We start from the raw sequence: 17,863 nt of genomic DNA, 5'->3' as shown, positions 1-17,863 counted from the left end.
GTTCTACTAACCCTGATATGTCTGTCTCAGTTCTACTAATCCTGATATGTCTGTGTCAGTTCTACTAACTCTAACCCTGATATGTCTGTCTCAGTTCTACTAACCCTGATATGTCTGTCTCAGTTCTACTAACCCTGATATATCTGTCTCAGTTCTACTAACCCTGATATGTCTGTCTCAGTTCTACTAACCCTGATATGTCTGTCTCAGTTCTACTAACTCAAATCCTGATATGTCTGTCTCAGTTCTACAAACCCTGATATGTCTGTCTGAGTCCTAATAACTCAAACTCTGATATGTCTGTCTCAGTCCTACTAACTCTAATCCTGATATGTCTGTCTCAGTTCTACTAACCCTGATATGTCTGTCTGAGTCCTAATAACTCAAACTCTGATATGTCTGTCTCAGTCCTACTAACCCTGATATGTCTGTCTCAGTCCCACTAACTCTAAACCTGATATGTCTGTCTCAGTTCTACTAACTCTAACCCTGATATGTATGTCTCAGTCCTAATAACCCTGATATGTCTGTCTCAGTTCTACTAACTCTAACCTTGATATGCATGTCTCAGTTATACTAACCCTGATATGTCTGTCTCAGTTCTACTAATTCTAACCCTGATATGTCTGTCTCAGTTCTACTAACCCTGATATGTCTGTCTCAGTTCTACTAATCCTGATATGTCTGTCTCAGTTCTACTAACTCTAACCCTGATATGTCTGTCTCAGTTCTACTAACCCTGATATGTCTGTCTCAGTCCTAATAACTCAAACTCTGATATGTCTGTCTCAGTCCTACTAACTCTAACCCTGATATATCTGTCTCAGTTCTACTAACCCTGATATGTCTGTCTCAGTTCTACTAACCCTGATATGTCTGTCTCAGTTCTACTAACCCTGATATGTCTGTCTCAGTTCTACTAACTCTAACCCTGATATGTCTGTCTCAGTTCTACTAACCCTGATATGTCTGTCTCAGTTCTACTAACCCTGATATGTCTGTCTCAGTTCTACTAACCCTGATATGTCTGTCTCAGTTCTACTAACTCTAACCCTGATATGTCTGTCTCAGTTCTACTAACCCTGATATGTCTGTCTCAGTTCTACTAATCCTGATATGTCTGTGTCAGTTCTACTAACTCTAACCCTGATATGTCTGTCTCAGTTCTACTAACCCTGATATGTCTGTCTCAGTTCTACTAACCCTGATATATCTGTCTCAGTTCTACTAACCCTGATATGTCTGTCTCAGTTCTACTAACCCTGATATGTCTGTCTCAGTTCTACTAACTCAAATCCTGATATGTCTGTCTCAGTTCTACAAACCCTGATATGTCTGTCTGAGTCCTAATAACTCAAACTCTGATATGTCTGTCTCAGTCCTACTAACTCTAATCCTGATATGTCTGTCTCAGTTCTACTAACCCTGATATGTCTGTCTGAGTCCTAATAACTCAAACTCTGATATGTCTGTCTCAGTCCTACTAACCCTGATATGTCTGTCTCAGTCCCACTAACTCTAAACCTGATATGTCTGTCTCAGTTCTACTAACTCTAACCCTGATATGTATGTCTCAGTCCTAATAACCCTGATATGTCTGTCTCAGTTCTACTAACTCTAACCTTGATATGCATGTCTCAGTTATACTAACCCTGATATGTCTGTCTCAGTTCTACTAATTCTAACCCTGATATGTCTGTCTCAGTTCTACTAACCCTGATATGTCTGTCTCAGTTCTACTAACCCTGATATGTCTGTCTCAGTTCTACTAACCATTATATATCTGTCTCAGTTCTACTAACCCTGATATGTCTGTCTCAGTTCTACTAACCCTGATATGTCTGTCTCAGTTCTACTAACTCAAATCCTGATATGTCTGTCTCAGTTCTACAAACTCTGATATGTCTGTCTCAGTTCTACAAACCCTGATATGTCTGTCTCAGTTCTACTAACCCTGATATGTCTGTCTGAGTCCTAATAACTCAAACTCTGATATGTCTGTCTCAGTCCTAATAACTCAAACTCTGATATGTCTGTCTCAGTCCTACTAACCCTGATATGTCTGTCTCAGTCCCACTAACTCTAAACCTGATATGTCTGTCTCAGTTCTACTAACTCTAACCCTGATATGTATGTCTCAGTCCTAATAACCCTGATATGTCTGTCTCAGTTCTACTAACTCTAACCTTGATATGCCTGTCTCAGTTATACTAACCCTGATATGTCTGTCTCAGTCCTACTAACTCTAACCCTGATATGTATGTCTCAGTCCTACTAACCCTGATATGTATGTCTCAGTCCTACTAACTCTAATCCTGATATGTCTGTCTCAGTCCTACTAACTCTATCCGGGATATGTCTCTCTCAGTCCTACTATCTCTAATCCTGATATGTCCGTCACAGTTCTACTAACTCGAATCCTGATATGTCTGTCTCAGTTCTACTAACTCTAATCCTGATATGTCTGTCTCAGTTCTACTAACTCTAACCCTGATATGTCTGTCTCAGTCCTACTAACTCTAATCCTGATTTGTCTGTCTCAGTCCTACTAACTCTAATCCTGATATGTCTGTCTCAGTTCTACTAACTCGAAACCTGATATGTCTGTCTCAGTTCTACTAACTCTAATCCTGATATGTATGTCTCAGTCCTAGTAACTCTAATCCTGATATGTCCGTCTCAGTCCTGCTAACCCTGATATGTCTGTCTCAGTCCTTCTAACCTTGATATGTTTGTCTCAGTCCTAATAACTCAAACTCTGATATGTCTGTCTCAGTCCTACTAACTCTAACCCTGATATGTCTGTCTCAGTTCTACTAACCCTGATATATCTGTCTCAGTTCTACTAACCCTGATATGTCTGTCTCAGTTCTACTAACCCTGATATGTCTGTCTCAGTTCTACTAACTCAAATCCTGATATGTCTGTCTCAGTTCTACAAACCCTGATATGTCTGTCTGAGTCCTAATAACTCAAACTCTGATATGTCTGTCTCAGTCCTACTAACTCTAATCCTGATATGTCTGTCTCAGTTCTACTAACCATGATATGTCTGTCTCAGTTCTACTAATCCTGATATGTCTGTCTCAGTTCTACTAACTCTAACCCTGATATGTCTGTCTCAGTTCTACTAACCCTGATATGTCTGTCTCAGTTCTACTAACCCTGATATGTCTGTCTCAGTTCTACTAACTCAAATCCTGATATGTCTGTCTCAGTTCTACAAACCCTGATATGTTTGTCTCAGTCCTAATAACTCAAACTCTGATATGTCTGTCTCAGTCCTACTAACTCTAACCCTGATATGTCTGTCTCAGTTCTACTAACCCTGATATATCTGTCTCAGTTCTACTAACCCTGATATGTCTGTCTCAGTTCTACTAACCCTGATATGTCTGTCTCAGTTCTACTAACTCAAATCCTGATATGTCTGTCTCAGTTCTACAAACCCTGATATGTCTGTCTGAGTCCTAATAACTCAAACTCTGATATGTCTGTCTCAGTCCCACTAACTCTAAACCTGATATGTCTGTCTCAGTTCTACTAACTCTAACCCTGATATGTATGTCTCAGTCCTAATAACCCTGATATGTCTGTCTCAGTTCTACTAACTCTAACCTTGATATGCATGTCTCAGTTATACTAACCCTGATATGTCTGTCTCAGTTCTACTAATTCTAACCCTGATATGTCTGTCTCAGTTCTACTAACCCTGATATGTCTGTCTCAGTTCTACTAACCCTGATATGTCTGTCTCAGTTCTACTAACCATTATATATCTGTCTCAGTTCTACTAACCCTGATATGTCTGTCTCAGTTCTACTAATTCTAACCCTGATATGTCTGTCTCAGTTCTACTAACCCTGATATGTCTGTCTCAGTTCTACTAACCCTGATATGTCTGTCTCAGTTCTACTAACCATTATATATCTGTCTCAGTTCTACTAACCCTGATATGTCTGTCTCAGTTCTACTAACCCTGATATGTCTGTCTCAGTTCTACTAACTCAAATCCTGATATGTCTGTCTCAGTTCTACAAACTCTGATATGTCTGTCTCAGTTCTACAAACCCTGATATGTCTGTCTCAGTTCTACTAACCCTGATATGTCTGTCTGAGTCCTAATAACTCAAACTCTGATATGTCTGTCTCAGTCCTAATAACTCAAACTCTGATATGTCTGTCTCAGTCCTACTAACCCTGATATGTCTGTCTCAGTCCCACTAACTCTAAACCTGATATGTCTGTCTCAGTTCTACTAACTCTAACCCTGATATGTATGTCTCAGTCCTAATAACCCTGATATGTCTGTCTCAGTTCTACTAACTCTAACCTTGATATGCCTGTCTCAGTTATACTAACCCTGATATGTCTGTCTCAGTCCTACTAACTCTAACCCTGATATGTATGTCTCAGTCCTACTAACCCTGATATGTCTGTCTCAGTCCTACTAACCCTGATATGTATGTCTCAGTCCTACTAACTCTAATCCTGATATGTCTGTCTCAGTCCTACTAACTCTATCCGGGATATGTCTCTCTCAGTCCTACTATCTCTAATCCTGATATGTCCGTCACAGTTCTACTAACTCGAATCCTGATATGTCTGTCTCAGTTCTACTAACTCGAATCCTGATATGTCTGTCTCAGTTCTACTAACTCTAATCCTGATATGTATGTCTCAGTCCTAGTAACTCTAATCCTGATATGTCCGTCTCAGTCCTGCTAACCCTGATATGTCTGTCTCAGTCCTTCTAACCTTGATATGTTTGTCTCAGTCCTAATAACTCAAACTCTGATATGTCTGTCTCAGTCCTACTAACTCTAACCCTGATATGTCTGTCTCAGTTCTACTAACCCTGATATATCTGTCTCAGTTCTACTAACCCTGATATGTCTGTCTCAGTTCTACTAACCCTGATATGTCTGTCTCAGTTCTACTAACTCAAATCCTGATATGTCTGTCTCAGTTCTACAAACCCTGATATGTCTGTCTGAGTCCTAATAACTCAAACTCTGATATGTCTGTCTCAGTCCTACTAACTCTAATCCTGATATGTCTGTCTCAGTTCTACTAACCATGATATGTCTGTCTCAGTTCTACTAATCCTGATATGTCTGTCTCAGTTCTACTAACTCTAACCCTGATATGTCTGTCTCAGTTCTACTAACCCTGATATGTCTGTCTCAGTTCTACTAACCCTGATATGTCTGTCTCAGTTCTACTAACTCAAATCCTGATATGTCTGTCTCAGTTCTACAAACCCTGATATGTTTGTCTCAGTCCTAATAACTCAAACTCTGATATGTCTGTCTCAGTCCTACTAACTCTAACCCTGATATGTCTGTCTCAGTTCTACTAACCCTGATATATCTGTCTCAGTTCTACTAACCCTGATATGTCTGTCTCAGTTCTACTAACCCTGATATGTCTGTCTCAGTTCTACTAACTCAAATCCTGATATGTCTGTCTCAGTTCTACAAACCCTGATATGTCTGTCTGAGTCCTAATAACTCAAACTCTGATATGTCTGTCTCAGTCCCACTAACTCTAAACCTGATATGTCTGTCTCAGTTCTACTAACTCTAACCCTGATATGTATGTCTCAGTCCTAATAACCCTGATATGTCTGTCTCAGTTCTACTAACTCTAACCTTGATATGCATGTCTCAGTTATACTAACCCTGATATGTCTGTCTCAGTTCTACTAATTCTAACCCTGATATGTCTGTCTCAGTTCTACTAACCCTGATAATGTCTGTCTCAGTTCTACTAATCCTGATATGTCTGTCTCAGTTCTACTAACTCTAACCCTGATATGTCTGTCTCAGTTCTACTAACCCTGATATGTCTGTCTCAGTTCTACTAACTCTAACCCTGATATGTCTGTCTCAGTTCTACTAACCCTGATATGTCTGTCTCAGTTCTACTAACCATTATATATCTGTCTCAGTTCTACTAACCCTGATATGTCTGTCTCAGTTCTACTAACCCTGATATGTCTGTCTCAGTTCTACTAACTCAAATCCTGATATGTCTGTCTCAGTTCTACAAACTCTGATATGTCTGTCTCAGTTCTACAAACCCTGATATGTCTGTCTCAGTTCTACTAACCCTGATATGTCTGTCTGAGTCCTAATAACTCAAACTCTGATATGTCTGTCTCAGTCCTAATAACTCAAACTCTGATATGTCTGTCTCAGTCCTACTAACCCTGATATGTCTGTCTCAGTCCCACTAACTCTAAACCTGATATGTCTGTCTCAGTTCTACTAACTCTAACCCTGATATGTATGTCTCAGTCCTAATAACCCTGATATGTCTGTCTCAGTTCTACTAACTCTAACCTTGATATGCCTGTCTCAGTTATACTAACCCTGATATGTCTGTCTCAGTCCTACTAACTCTAACCCTGATATGTATGTCTCAGTCTACTAACCCTGATATGTCTGTCTCAGTCCTACTAACCCTGATATGTATGTCTCAGTCCTAAACTCTAATCCTGATATGTCTGTCTCAGTCCTACTAACTCTATCCGGGATATGTCTCTCTCAGTCCTACTATCTCTAATCCTGATATGTCCGTCACAGTTCTACTAACTCGAATCCTGATATGTCTGTCTCAGTTCTACTAACTCGAATCCTGATATGTCTGTCTCAGTTCTACTAACTCTAATCCTGATATGTATGTCTCAGTCCTAGTAACTCTAATCCTGATATGTCCGTCTCAGTCCTGCTAACCCTGATATGTCTGTCTCAGTCCTTCTAACCTTGATATGTTTGTCTCAGTCCTACTAACTCTAACCCTGATATGTCTGTCTCAGTTCTACTAACCCTGATATATCTGTCTCAGTTCTACTAACCCTGATATGTCTGTCTCAGTTCTACTAACCCTGATATGTCTGTCTCAGTTCTACTAACTCAAATCCTGATATGTCTGTCTCAGTTCTACAAACCCTGATATGTCTGTCTGAGTCCTAATAACTCAAACTCTGATATGTCTGTCTCAGTCCTACTAACTCTAATCCTGATATGTCTGTCTCAGTTCTACTAACCATGATATGTCTGTCTCAGTTCTACTAATCCTGATATGTCTGTCTCAGTTCTACTAACTCTAACCCTGATATGTCTGTCTCAGTTCTACTAACCCCCTGATATGTCTGTCTCAGTTCTACTAACCCTGATATGTCTGTCTCAGTTCTACTAACTCAAATCCTGATATGTCTGTCTCAGTTCTACAAACCTGATATGTCTGTCTCAGTTCTACTAACCCTGATATGTCTAACTAACTGATATGTCTGTCTCAGTTCTACTAACCCTGATATGTCTGTCTCAGTTCTACTAACCCTGATATGTCTGATATGTCTGTCTCAGTTCTACTAACTCAAATCCCCTGATATGTCTGTCTCAGTTCTACAAACTCTGATATGTCTGTCTCAGTTCTACAAACCCTGATATGTCTGTCTCAGTTCTACTAACTCCTGATATGTCTGTCAAATAACTCTGATATGTCTGTCTCAGTTCTCCTAATAACTCAAACTCTGATATGTCTGTCTCAGTCCTACTAACCCTGATATGTCTGTCTCAGTCCTACTAACTCTAAACCTGATATGTCTGTCTCAGTTCTACTAACTCTAACCCTGATATGTCTGTCTCAGTCCTAATAACCCTGATATGTCTGTCTCAGTTCTACTAACTCTAACCTTGATATGCCTGTCTCAGTTATACTAACCCTGATATGTCTGTCTCAGTCCTACTAACTCTAACCCTGATATGTATGTCTCAGTCTACTAACCCTGATATGTCTGTCTCAGTTCTACTAACCCTGATATGTCTGTCTCAGTCCTACTAACTCTAATCCTGATATGTCTGTCTCAGTCCTACTAACTCTATCCGGGATATGTCTGTCTCAATCCTGTATGTCCGTACTACTAACCCCTGATATGTCTGTCTCAGTTCTACTAACCCCTGATATGTCTGTCTCAGTTCTACTAACTCTAACCTGATATGTCTGTCTCAGTTAGTAACTCTAATCCTGATATGTCTGTCTCAGTTCTACTATATGTCTGTCTCAAACCTGATATGTCTGTCTCAGTTCTAACTAACCCTGATATGTCTGTCTCAGTTCTATGATATGTCTCAGTCTACAGTTCTAGTTCTACTAACTGATATGTCTGTCTCCTGACTATGTATGTCTGTCTCAGTTCTACAAACCCTGAACCTGATATGATATGTCTGTCTCAGTCCTACTAACTCTAACCTGATATGTCTGTCTCAGTTCTACTAACCCTGATATGTCTGTCTCAGTTCTACTAATCTGATATGTCTGTCTCAGTTCTACTAACTCTAACCCTGATATGTCTGTCTCAGTTCTACTAACCCTGATATGTCTGTCTCAGTTCTACTAACCCTGATATGTCTGTCTCAGTTCTACTAACTCAAATCCTGATATGTCTGTCTCAGTTCTACAAACCCTGATATGTTTGTCTCAGTCCTAATAACTCAAACTCTGATATGTCTGTCTCAGTCCTACTAACTCTAACCCTGATATGTCTGTCTCAGTTCTACTAACCCTGATATATCTGTCTCAGTTCTACTAACCCTGATATGTCTGTCTCAGTTCTACTAACCCTGATATGTCTGTCTCAGTTCTACTAACTCAAATCCTGATATGTCTGTCTCAGTTCTACAAACCCTGATATGTCTGTCTGAGTCCTAATAACTCAAACTCTGATATGTCTGTCTCAGTCCCACTAACTCTAAACCTGATATGTCTGTCTCAGTTCTACTAACTCTAACCCTGATATGTATGTCTCAGTCCTAATAACCCTGATATGTCTGTCTCAGTTCTACTAACTCTAACCTTGATATGCATGTCTCAGTTATACTAACCCTGATATGTCTGTCTCAGTTCTACTAATTCTAACCCTGATATGTCTGTCTCAGTTCTACTAACCCTGATAATGTCTGTCTCAGTTCTACTAATCCTGATATGTCTGTCTCAGTTCTACTAACTCTAACCCTGATATGTCTGTCTCAGTTCTACTAACCCTGATATGTCTGTCTCAGTTCTACTAACTCTAACCCTGATATGTCTGTCTCAGTTCTACTAACCCTGATATGTCTGTCTCAGTTCTACTAACCATTATATATCTGTCTCAGTTCTACTAACCCTGATATGTCTGTCTCAGTTCTACTAACCCTGATATGTCTGTCTCAGTTCTACTAACTCAAATCCTGATATGTCTGTCTCAGTTCTACAAACTCTGATATGTCTGTCTCAGTTCTACAAACCCTGATATGTCTGTCTCAGTTCTACTAACCCTGATATGTCTGTCTGAGTCCTAATAACTCAAACTCTGATATGTCTGTCTCAGTCCTAATAACTCAAACTCTGATATGTCTGTCTCAGTCCTACTAACCCTGATATGTCTGTCTCAGTCCCACTAACTCTAAACCTGATATGTCTGTCTCAGTTCTACTAACTCTAACCCTGATATGTATGTCTCAGTCCTAATAACCCTGATATGTCTGTCTCAGTTCTACTAACTCTAACCTTGATATGCCTGTCTCAGTTATACTAACCCTGATATGTCTGTCTCAGTCCTACTAACTCTAACCCTGATATGTATGTCTCAGTCCTACTAACCCTGATATGTCTGTCTCAGTCCTACTAACCCTGATATGTATGTCTCAGTCCTACTAACTCTAATCCTGATATGTCTGTCTCAGTCCTACTAACTCTATCCGGGATATGTCTCTCTCAGTCCTACTATCTCTAATCCTGATATGTCCGTCACAGTTCTACTAACTCGAATCCTGATATGTCTGTCTCAGTTCTACTAACTCGAATCCTGATATGTCTGTCTCAGTTCTACTAACTCTAATCCTGATATGTATGTCTCAGTCCTAGTAACTCTAATCCTGATATGTCCGTCTCAGTCCTGCTAACCCTGATATGTCTGTCTCAGTCCTTCTAACCTTGATATGTTTGTCTCAGTCCTAATAACTCAAACTCTGATATGTCTGTCTCAGTCCTACTAACTCTAACCCTGATATGTCTGTCTCAGTTCTACTAACCCTGATATATCTGTCTCAGTTCTACTAACCCTGATATGTCTGTCTCAGTTCTACTAACCCTGATATGTCTGTCTCAGTTCTACTAACTCAAATCCTGATATGTCTGTCTCAGTTCTACAAACCCTGATATGTCTGTCTGAGTCCTAATAACTCAAACTCTGATATGTCTGTCTCAGTCCTACTAACTCTAATCCTGATATGTCTGTCTCAGTTCTACTAACCATGATATGTCTGTCTCAGTTCTACTAATCCTGATATGTCTGTCTCAGTTCTACTAACTCTAACCCTGATATGTCTGTCTCAGTTCTACTAACCCTGATATGTCTGTCTCAGTTCTACTAACCCTGATATGTCTGTCTCAGTTCTACTAACTCAAATCCTGATATGTCTGTCTCAGTTCTACAAACCCTGATATGTTTGTCTCAGTCCTAATAACTCAAACTCTGATATGTCTGTCTCAGTCCTACTAACTCTAACCCTGATATGTCTGTCTCAGTTCTACTAACCCTGATATATCTGTCTCAGTTCTACTAACCCTGATATGTCTGTCTCAGTTCTACTAACCCTGATATGTCTGTCTCAGTTCTACTAACTCAAATCCTGATATGTCTGTCTCAGTTCTACAAACCCTGATATGTCTGTCTGAGTCCTAATAACTCAAACTCTGATATGTCTGTCTCAGTCCCACTAACTCTAAACCTGATATGTCTGTCTCAGTTCTACTAACTCTAACCCTGATATGTATGTCTCAGTCCTAATAACCCTGATATGTCTGTCTCAGTTCTACTAACTCTAACCTTGATATGCATGTCTCAGTTATACTAACCCTGATATGTCTGTCTCAGTTCTACTAATTCTAACCCTGATATGTCTGTCTCAGTTCTACTAACCCTGATAATGTCTGTCTCAGTTCTACTAATCCTGATATGTCTGTCTCAGTTCTACTAACTCTAACCCTGATATGTCTGTCTCAGTTCTACTAACCCTGATATGTCTGTCTCAGTTCTACTAACTCTAACCCTGATATGTCTGTCTCAGTTCTACTAACCCTGATATGTCTGTCTCAGTTCTACTAACCATTATATATCTGTCTCAGTTCTACTAACCCTGATATGTCTGTCTCAGTTCTACTAACCCTGATATGTCTGTCTCAGTTCTACTAACTCAAATCCTGATATGTCTGTCTCAGTTCTACAAACTCTGATATGTCTGTCTCAGTTCTAAAACCCTGATATGTCTGTCTCAGTTCTACTAACCCTGATATGTCTGTCTGAGTCCTAATAACTCAAACTCTGATATGTCTGTCTCAGTCCCACTAACTCTAAACCTGATATGTCTGTCTCAGTTCTACTAACTCTAACCCTGATATGTATGTCTCAGTCCTAATAACCCTGATATGTCTGTCTCAGTTCTACTAACTCTAACCTTGATATGCATGTCTCAGTTATACTAACCCTGATATGTCTGTCTCAGTTCTACTAATTCTAACCCTGATATGTCTGTCTCAGTTCTACTAACCCTGATAATGTCTGTCTCAGTTCTACTAATCCTGATATGTCTGTCTCAGTTCTACTAACTCTAACCCTGATATGTCTGTCTCAGTTCTACTAACCCTGATATGTCTGTCTCAGTTCTACTAACTCTAACCCTGATATGTCTGTCTCAGTTCTACTAACCCTGATATGTCTGTCTCAGTTCTACTAACCATTATATATCTGTCTCAGTTCTACTAACCCTGATATGTCTGTCTCAGTTCTACTAACCCTGATATGTCTGTCTCAGTTCTACTAACTCAAATCCTGATATGTCTGTCTCAGTTCTACAAACTCTGATATGTCTGTCTCAGTTCTACAAACCCTGATATGTCTGTCTCAGTTCTACTAACCCTGATATGTCTGTCTGAGTCCTAATAACTCAAACTCTGATATGTCTGTCTCAGTCCTAATAACTCAAACTCTGATATGTCTGTCTCAGTCCTACTAACCCTGATATGTCTGTCTCAGTCCCACTAACTCTAAACCTGATATGTCTGTCTCAGTTCTACTAACTCTAACCCTGATATGTATGTCTCAGTCCTAATAACCCTGATATGTCTGTCTCAGTTCTACTAACTCTAACCTTGATATGCCTGTCTCAGTTATACTAACCCTGATATGTCTGTCTCAGTCCTACTAACTCTAACCCTGATATGTATGTCTCAGTCCTACTAACCCTGATATGTCTGTCTCAGTCCTACTAACCCTGATATGTATGTCTCAGTCCTACTAACTCTAATCCTGATATGTCTGTCTCAGTCCTACTAACTCTATCCGGGATATGTCTCTCTCAGTCCTACTATCTCTAATCCTGATATGTCCGTCACAGTTCTACTAACTCGAATCCTGATATGTCTGTCTCAGTTCTACTAACTCGAATCCTGATATGTCTGTCTCAGTTCTACTAACTCTAATCCTGATATGTATGTCTCAGTCCTAGTAACTCTAATCCTGATATGTCCGTCTCAGTCCTGCTAACCCTGATATGTCTGTCTCAGTCCTTCTAACCTTGATATGTTTGTCTCAGTCCTAATAACTCAAACTCTGATATGTCTGTCTCAGTCCTACTAACTCTAACCTGATATGTCTGTCTCAGTTCTACTAACCCTGATATATCTGTCTCAGTTCTACTAACCCTGATATGTCTGTCTCAGTTCTACTAACCCTGATATGTCTGTCTCAGTTCTACTAACTCAAATCCTGATATGTCTGTCTCAGTTCTACAAACCCTGATATGTCTGTCTGAGTCCTAATAACTCAAACTCTGATATGTCTGTCTCAGTCCTACTAACTCTAATCCTGATATGTCTGTCTCAGTTCTACTAACCATGATATGTCTGTCTCAGTTCTACTAATCCTGATATGTCTGTCTCAGTTCTACTAACTCTAACCCTGATATGTCTGTCTCAGTTCTACTAACCCTGATATGTCTGTCTCAGTTCTACTAACCCTGATATGTCTGTCTCAGTTCTACTAACTCAAATCCTGATATGTCTGTCTCAGTTCTACAAACCCTGATATGTTTGTCTCAGTCCTAATAACTCAAACTCTGATATGTCTGTCTCAGTCCTACTAACTCTAACCCTGATATGTCTGTCTCAGTTCTACTAACCCTGATATATCTGTCTCAGTTCTACTAACCCTGATATGTCTGTCTCAGTTCTACTAACCCTGATATGTCTGTCTCAGTTCTACTAACTCAAATCCTGATATGTCTGTCTCAGTTCTACAAACCCTGATATGTCTGTCTGAGTCCTAATAACTCAAACTCTGATATGTCTGTCTCAGTCCCACTAACTCTAAACCTGATATGTCTGTCTCAGTTCTACTAACTCTAACCCTGATATGTATGTCTCAGTCCTAATAACCCTGATATGTCTGTCTCAGTTCTACTAACTCTAACCTTGATATGCATGTCTCAGTTATACTAACCCTGATATGTCTGTCTCAGTTCTACTAATTCTAACCCTGATATGTCTGTCTCAGTTCTACTAACCCTGATAATGTCTGTCTCAGTTCTACTAATCCTGATATGTCTGTCTCAGTTCTACTAACTCTAACCCTGATATGTCTGTCTCAGTTCTACTAACCCTGATATGTCTGTCTCAGTTCTACTAACTCTAACCCTGATATGTCTGTCTCAGTTCTACTAACCCTGATATGTCTGTCTCAGTTCTACTAACCATTATATATCTGTCTCAGTTCTACTAACCCTGATATGTCTGTCTCAGTTCTACTAACCCTGATATGTCTGTCTCAGTTCTACTAACTCAAATCCTGATATGTCTGTCTCAGTTCTACAAACTCTGATATGTCTGTCTCAGTTCTACAAACCCTGATATGTCTGTCTCAGTTCTACTAACCCTGATATGTCTGTCTGAGTCCTAATAACTCAAACTCTGATATGTCTGTCTCAGTCCTAATAACTCAAACTCTGATATGTCTGTCTCAGTCCTACTAACCCTGATATGTCTGTCTCAGTCCCACTAACTCTAAACCTGATATGTCTGTCTCAGTTCTACTAACTCTAACCCTGATATGTATGTCTCAGTCCTAATAACCCTGATATGTCTGTCTCAGTTCTACTAACTCTAACCTTGATATGCCTGTCTCAGTTATACTAACCCTGATATGTCTGTCTCAGTCCTACTAACTCTAACCCTGATATGTATGTCTCAGTCCTACTAACCCTGATATGTCTGTCTCAGTCCTACTAACCCTGATATGTATGTCTCAGTCCTACTAACTCTAATCCTGATATGTCTGTCTCAGTCCTACTAACTCTATCCGGGATATGTCTCTCTCAGTCCTACTATCTCTAATCCTGATATGTCCGTCACAGTTCTACTAACTCGAATCCTGATATGTCTGTCTCAGTTCTACTAACTCGAATCCTGATATGTCTGTCTCAGTTCTACTAACTCTAATCCTGATATGTATGTCTCAGTCCTAGTAACTCTAATCCTGATATGTCCGTCTCAGTCCTGCTAACCCTGATATGTCTGTCTCAGTCCTTCTAACCTTGATATGTTTGTCTCAGTCCTAATAACTCAAACTCTGATATGTCTGTCTCAGTCCTACTAACTCTAACCCTGATATGTCTGTCTCAGTTCTACTAACCCTGATATATCTGTCTCAGTTCTACTAACCCTGATATGTCTGTCTCAGTTCTACTAACCCTGATATGTCTGTCTCAGTTCTACTAACTCAAATCCTGATATGTCTGTCTCAGTTCTACAAACCCTGATATGTCTGTCTGAGTCCTAATAACTCAAACTCTGATATGTCTGTCTCAGTCCTACTAACTCTAATCCTGATATGTCTGTCTCAGTTCTACTAACCATGATATGTCTGTCTCAGTTCTACTAATCCTGATATGTCTGTCTCAGTTCTACTAACTCTAACCCTGATATGTCTGTCTCAGTTCTACTAACCCTGATATGTCTGTCTCAGTTCTACTAACCCTGATATGTCTGTCTCAGTTCTACTAACTCAAATCCTGATATGTCTGTCTCAGTTCTACAAACCCTGATATGTTTGTCTCAGTCCTAATAACTCAAACTCTGATATGTCTGTCTCAGTCCTACTAACTCTAACCCTGATATGTCTGTCTCAGTTCTACTAACCCTGATATGTCTGTCTCAGTTCTACTAACCCTGATATGTCTGTCTCAGTTCTACTAACCCTGATATGTCTGTCTCAGTTCTACTAACTCAAATCCTGATATGTCTGTCTCAGTTCTACAAACCCTGATATGTCTGTCTGAGTCCTAATAACTCAAACTCTGATATGTCTGTCTCAGTCCCACTAACTCTAAACCTGATATGTCTGTCTCAGTTCTACTAACTAACCCTGATATGTATGTCTCAGTCCTACTAACTGATATGTCTGTCTCAGTTCTACTAACCCTGATATGTCTGTCTCAGTTCTACTAACTCAAATCCTGATATGTCTGTCTCAGTTCTACAAACCCTATATGTCTGTCTGAGTCCTAATAACTCAACCTGATATGTCTGTCTCAGTCCTACTAACTCTAAACCTGATATGTCTGTCTCAGTTCTACTAACTCTAACCCTGATATGTATGTCTCAGTCCTAATAACCCTGATATGTCTGTCTCAGTTCTACTAACTCTAACCTTGATATGTCTGTCTCAGTCTGTCTACTAACCTAACCCTGATATGTCTGTCTCAGTTCTACTAACCCTGATAATGTCTGTCTCAGTTCTACTAATCCTGATATGTCTGTCTCAGTTCTACTAACTCTAACCCTGATATGTCTGTCTCAGTTCTACTAACCCTGATATGTCTGTCTCAGTTCTACTAACTCTAACCCTGATATGTCTGTCTCAGTTCTACTAACCCTGATATGTCTGTCTCAGTTCTACTAACCATTATATATCTGTCTCAGTTCTACTAACCCTGATATGTCTGTCTCAGTTCTACTAACCCTGATATGTCTGTCTCAGTTCTACTAACTCAAATCCTGATATGTCTGTCTCAGTTCTACAAACTCTGATATGTCTGTCTCAGTTCTACAAACCCTGATATGTCTGTCTCAGTTCTACTAACCCTGATATGTCTGTCTGAGTCCTAATAACTCAAACTCTGATATGTCTGTCTCAGTCCCACTAACTCTAAACCTGATATGTCTGTCTCAGTTCTACTAACTCTAACCCTGATATGTATGTCTCAGTCCTAATAACCCTGATATGTATGTCTCAGTTCTACTAACTCTAACCTTGATATGCATGTCTCAGTTATACTAACCCTGATATGTCTGTCTCAGTTCTACTAATTCTAACCCTGATATGTCTGTCTCAGTTCTACTAACCCTGATAATGTCTGTCTCAGTTCTACTAATCCTGATATGTCTGTCTCAGTTCTACTAACTCTAACCCTGATATGTCTGTCTCAGTTCTACTAACCCTGATATGTCTGTCTCAGTTCTACTAACTCTAACCCTGATATGTCTGTCTCAGTTCTACTAACCCTGATATGTCTGTCTCAGTTCTACTAACCATTATATATCTGTCTCAGTTCTACTAACCCTGATATGTCTGTCTCAGTTCTACTAACCCTGATATGTCTGTCTCAGTTCTACTAACTCAAATCCTGATATGTCTGTCTCAGTTCTACAAACTCTGATATGTCTGTCTCAGTTCTACAAACCCTGATATGTCTGTCTCAGTTCTACTAACCCTGATATGTCTGTCTGAGTCCTAATAACTCAAACTCTGATATGTCTGTCTCAGTCCTAATAACTCAAACTCTGATATGTCTGTCTCAGTCCTACTAACCCTGATATGTCTGTCTCAGTCCCACTAACTCTAAACCTGATATGTCTGTCTCAGTTCTACTAACTCTAACCCTGATATGTATGTCTCAGTCCTAATAACCCTGATATGTCTGTCTCAGTTCTACTAACTCTAACCTTGATATGCCTGTCTCAGTTATACTAACCCTGATATGTCTGTCTCAGTCCTACTAACTCTAACCCTGATATGTATGTCTCAGTCCTACTAACCCTGATATGTCTGTCTCAGTCCTACTAACCCTGATATGTATGTCTCAGTCCTACTAACTCTAATCCTGATATGTCTGTCTCAGTCCTACTAACTCTATCCGGGATATGTCTCTCTCAGTCCTACTATCTCTAATCCTGATATGTCCGTCACAGTTCTACTAACTCGAATCCTGATATGTCTGTCTCAGTTCTACTAACTCGAATCCTGATATGTCTGTCTCAGGAGTTCTACTAACTCTAATCCTGATATGTATGTCTCAGTCCTAGTAACTCTAATCCTGATATGTCCGTCTCAGTCCTGCTAACCCTGATATGTCTGTCTCAGTCCTTCTAACCTTGATATGTTTGTCTCAGTCCTAATAACTCAAACTCTGATATGTCTGTCTCAGTCCTACTAACTCTAACCCTGATATGTCTGTCTCAGTTCTACTAACCCTGATATATCTGTCTCAGTTCTACTAACCCTGATATGTCTGTCTCAGTTCTACTAACCCTGATATGTCTGTCTCAGTTCTACTAACTCAAATCCTGATATGTCTGTCTCAGTTCTACAAACCCTGATATGTCTGTCTGAGTCCTAATAACTCAAACTCTGATATGTCTGTCTCAGTCCTACTAACTCTAATCCTGATATGTCTGTCTCAGTTCTACTAACCATGATATGTCTGTCTCAGTTCTACTAATCCTGATATGTCTGTCTCAGTTCTACTAACTCTAACCCTGA

The 17,863-nt window shown here is 39.7% G+C and overlaps 1 protein-coding gene and 1 long non-coding RNA gene across 3 annotated transcripts in view; one reads left to right on the top strand and one right to left on the bottom strand.

The window, feature by feature from the left end:
- LOC118379993 (sortilin-like) overlaps nt 1-17,863 on the top strand; it is a gene marked incomplete at its 5' end in the record, with an annotated part of 40,869 nt that overhangs the window by 9,339 nt on the left and 13,667 nt on the right. The gene's annotated exons all lie outside the window — the stretch shown is intronic.
- LOC127914669 (uncharacterized) lies at nt 1,721-16,333 on the bottom strand. 2 transcript variants are annotated; one of them, XR_008089317.1, is made up of 3 exons: nt 15,784-16,333; nt 2,596-3,677; nt 1,721-2,455 (listed from the first exon to the last, which is right to left on the bottom strand). It is a non-coding gene; the product is annotated as an uncharacterized LOC127914669 (long non-coding RNA). The 2 variants fall into 2 exon arrangements; XR_008089318.1 differs by having other exon boundaries at nt 1,721-2,420.

This window comes from Oncorhynchus keta, chromosome 33 (genome assembly GCF_023373465.1).
Source record: "Oncorhynchus keta strain PuntledgeMale-10-30-2019 chromosome 33, Oket_V2, whole genome shotgun sequence".
Classification (NCBI taxonomy): Eukaryota; Metazoa; Chordata; class Actinopteri; order Salmoniformes; family Salmonidae; genus Oncorhynchus; species Oncorhynchus keta.
The sequence above is the reverse complement of the archived record's forward strand: the minus strand, read 5'-3'. Positions and strand labels throughout refer to the sequence as shown.